This window comes from Saccopteryx bilineata, chromosome 5 (assembly GCF_036850765.1).
Source record: "Saccopteryx bilineata isolate mSacBil1 chromosome 5, mSacBil1_pri_phased_curated, whole genome shotgun sequence".
Lineage (NCBI taxonomy): Eukaryota > Metazoa > Chordata > Mammalia > Chiroptera > Emballonuridae > Saccopteryx > Saccopteryx bilineata.
This window is the reverse complement of record NC_089494.1, coordinates 97322821-97327423: the sequence shown is the minus strand read 5'-3', so window position 1 is coordinate 97327423 and position 4603 is coordinate 97322821. Positions and strand designations below refer to the sequence as shown.

At 36.9% G+C, this 4603-nt stretch overlaps 1 pseudogene; it reads right to left on the bottom strand.

The window, feature by feature from the left end:
• Window positions 1-503: 503 nt before the first annotated feature.
• On the bottom strand, window positions 504-844 carry LOC136338511 (large ribosomal subunit protein eL34-like; annotated as a pseudogene).
• Window positions 845-4603: the final 3759 nt, after the last annotated feature.

Genomic DNA, 4603 nt, shown 5'->3' with positions numbered 1-4603 from the left:
TTGGAAGCTGGTTAACATTTTATAATTCTACACACATTCAGTGAGAATTTACTGAAGAGTTTTAACCAAAGAGACAAGAACCATTATTTACATGTCAGAGAGCCATCTATTATTGAGTTTAACTAGAAGATAATTCCACCAACTAACTTTATTGTACTCCACCAATTACTGAATCAAAAATGTTTGCAAATTTGTTCATCTTTTTTGAGTCAAGACCACATATTGTCCTAACTGATTGTACTTATAACTTTTCTGAAGATTCCTCGAGGAATAAATTACATGTCATAAAATTGCTGTGTAAATTTATAGAACTCTGAAAAAACTCAGTAAAGCAACTAGTTTTAAAAAAATTTCCATTATCCTAAAATGTCCCATCACAGCTTCAGTCAGTTCTCTCTCACAATCCCAGCCCATGCAAAACCTGATCTGTGTTTTGTCTCCCACAGATTTTATTGGCCTTTTAATTGTTTTTATTATTCAAAAAAGCTTCATTTTTTAAATAATTATTTGGTTTTCTCACTGTGTGCTTGTGTCTTCAACACTTTCAGAAGAATTTTCTGCTCCTCACTAAGGAAAGCACTCTTGATCCTGCCATGAACAAGTTTAGCACACACGGATCCACCACAGGCGCTGCTTTGTTCATTTTAGACAACTTCACTAGAACTTTAGTCCTCACCACATAAACTCTGCGAAGCTGGCCTGGGTACACACCACATGCAGGTTTCCCAACCTTCCCGGTATGCAGGTACACAATTCTAATACCAGGGGTTCGGGACAGCCTAGTCTTGGTAGAAGTGGTATTATTGTAGGAAAGGCTCCCTCAGTACGTCAAACACTAAACCATCTGAGTGCCTGGAGACACCATTCCTGGGAGGGCACCCACAGATTTTTTTACTGCTGAAAATTTTATGTTAATGAAATCTGGATCCTATTACTTAATGATATTCAATTTTATTCATGTTGAAACATCTATCAATGGTTTATTTCTTTTATTGCTAAATGGAATTTTTTGTATGAATACACAATATTGTGTGCATTTATTCACAAGATGGTGAACATTTAGATTGTTTCTAGTTTGGGGCTATTATGAAATATGTTTTCTGGGAGGTTTTATTTTTCTTCTATTAGATTTTTTTTATCTTTCTTGTTTAGTTTGGATAATTTATATTAATCGATTAGCAAGTTCACAGATTATATTTTTGCTTCCTCAAATCTGTTTACCTCTGTAGTAAGCCTTTATCTTATTTATTGAACTTCTCAACTTTATATTTTACAATTGCTCCATTTATTATTTTCTAAAATGCTTACTTAGATTCTTTATTTCTTAATCACTACTATCATATTTTTTAATTTTTCAAACATGTTTGGTTCCAGTTCTTTTAACATATTTTTAAACGCAGCTTTGTTATTTTTTATGCTAAATCTAACCACTGGAACCCCTCAAGGATCTTTGTGTGTGTGTTGGGGGAGGTCATATTTTCTGCTTTCTTTACCCAGATAAAAAATTTGGTTAAAAATGCAGTATTTAAATACTGTACTATAGCAACACTGGATTCTGACATTTTTTCCTCTCTGATGAATTATTTTTTCCTCTTTTCCAGTGTAGTTATTGTCTAGGTAACCATTGCCTGATTTTTCCCACTGTGCTGTTTTCTCTGATTCCTCTTCCCTATTGTACTTATTTTAAAACTCATTTCTACTTTGATTGGATCAAGCACTGTAGTAATATTAGTAAATAATCTGCCTAACATGTCCTATAAAAAACTGGCTGTAATTTATTTATTTATATATTGTCCCTCAACAAAATAGTTGCCTTCTTCATAGTTGTGGCCCTAGGTAATTTGTCTTCGTAATACGAGCATCTGTCATGAAGTAGGTGACATCCAAAAAGCCATTGACCTGAATTTAATGGAAATGAAGAAAAGATGTTTATTATTTACTGCAGGACCAACTCTTCACGTTCTGAAGTCATAATCTTAAAAATTAATTTCTGAATTAGTAAAAAAAAGATTAAATGTAGATAAAGAATGTATTCTTTTCAAATAGTTAATTTGGCCAATCTCATTAATCTGCTTGTATGAATAGCTATGAACTCTTTCAGTTTTCTTCATGAATCTGAGCTCAATGCTCTGCCCTAGTAGATTATATTTTCAGTGCACATGGATTAATAAATATATTACCAATGGGAAAAAGAAAATTGAAGGAGATTCTGCGTAAAGCAAAAAATAAACAACTGCAAAAGAAGGTTTCAAGTCTAAGACAAAGGTGGATAATTGTGCTAAAATTTCTTAGGGTGTTTAAATATGTAGACTAACAAAACAGACATGTCCACTGAAGAGAATCTGTGCTTGAAGTCAAATTAGAATTTGCCACAGTTGAGATCTTTTTGGCAGGGTGTCCTTTCTAGCATGTAAACACATATAGTTCTATATTCTGTTGCCACTGCCATTGAATCCAAAGGAAAGCTTAGGCTGTGCTGATAGTTGACCTCAATATAGGCAATCTCCAGGCCCAGCTTTGGAAGCAAAACTCAGGTGAGTCTGAGTCATAAATATGTGGAAAGTATAGGTTAAGAACTCTGCTAAATCATCCTTGATTTACTGTAATTTGAGAAATAAATGCAATGTCAGTTATCTTATGGATGACAATGATGAATATATGTAAAAAATTTGTGTAGAGGTGGCATTGTAATAGGAAACAGGGCTTATATTTATTGCAATCATATAACAAAATAAGTATTGGAACTTTAAGAAAAGGTTGCTAAAATTTGTTTGGGCTCTGAGAATGCCACCTCTCTGGGTTTATTACTCAGACTGAAAAGCTCATGCTTGAGGTAAGACACTCTTTCATTTGCCATGCCTTAATTTGCTTTTTTCTTAATTGAGCCCTGCATGAGGTAAGACTTTATAAGCAATGTACACACTTACATTTTTTTTAACCTTGATTCTTATACTATCTAAATCCCTGGGATCATTTTCCCTACCCTGTTGGTTGAGCAAGTTAGGGTAAGGAGTATTAACAGAAATAAATGATAGACCAATGCTCTAAGGAATCAGTGAATGAGACAGAACTTCTTAAGTGAATCTCTCTTATCTTAGCAAGTTGCAAAGGGCTCAAAGAGTGACAAACCTCAGTGGGATGATGCTTGCAAACCTTATTAAAAAAGAAGCAAGGTCACTCCTTTTGGGAAACAAGTACTCCTTCATTTTTCTGAAAAAAGAATAATAAATCTTAATATTTATACTTTACCTCAAGAGAAAATCGTAAGAATAACACATTTGTAACTTTGTGTTTTAGTCTGAACCACACTACACCATGTTGAACAGAATTTGAGCAGAGTGCCAATGTTTATTGTAGCATCCACCGGGTATGAGAACAAACATCAGAGACTTTCAGGAGTTTAGATGTTACTTTATTGACCAGTTTAACCTGCGCAGGGGCGAACTCCCAAGATGTCCGGAGACATCGTGCTCACAAGGAGCTGCAAACGGAAGCCACGCCTGGCACTTACAGCCAGGTCCTTATATATCCTAAGTGAGCAAGCATAATACAGAAGCAAATGTAGCAGTTTAGCTATTGGCTAGGGAGGTCGCACGCAGCATAGCAACAGGGGCAGGCATAGCAACAGGGGCCGGTTTTAGCTTAGTGGTGAATTTAAAACATAAACTTCTGATAAGGGTCTCTGACCTTCTTTGTTCTCAGCCTCACAGGGCCATATCAGCACTCCCTGTTCCTTCAATAGTTACACTCTTGGCAGCCCCAGCATATCAGTACTCTCTGAATCTAACATTCCCCCATCTCTTTTGGGCATAAATCAAACCCTTGATTCTTTCTTCTCTGTACTAACTTCTTACAACTTACACAAACCTTCTGCAACTTACACAAACCTTCTGCTTTTATGCACTTTCATATATAACTAGCTTTCACAACAACTTACTTTTTCCTTTTTCTTTCAAAAGTACCTCTACACCTCATACCTTCTATTATCAAAACTATACAATTCCTTTCTAGTCAGAACTCTTGATTTAAATATCTTTAACCTTTAGTGACAATTAAGTTGACTTTCTTTTTATCCTAGTTTCCTTTTTCCTAAAGCCTGATTAAAAGAGTCCTTAGTTAGTTCCTCTAGGCATTAGCCATGCGTGGACCAGTTAACTTCTGGTTTGTGGCTGAAGCAGGGCATGCTGTCCTTCTCAGGGTCAGCTTACAAGTGTTGGCGGGGTCAGTCTTCACTGTCCACAAAGGTGTCTCTGCTGGGACTGCAAGCTTCAGCCGGCTGCGGTGGACCCAGGCAGGTATGCCCTCTACCTTGGCAGTAGTGGGGGTGGTCAGGATCATGGTGTGTGGACCCGTCTACGTGGAAGTCAGTCCTTGGGTGGTGTACTGCTAGAAGTGCCTCTTGGACAGTCTTTGAACAGTTGCTGAGTAACCTGTAAAACCTTCTCATGTCCCTCTTTCCACAGCACAGACATGTCCCTTGATGGGGCCGGGAAGCCTGGCAGGCTTCAGTTCAATGACCTTTCTTTCTACTCTGGAGCAGGGCCTGCAAGGACTTGAGGAAATTATGATTAGAAATCTCTAGTTCCCCTCTGGTCTATCGAGG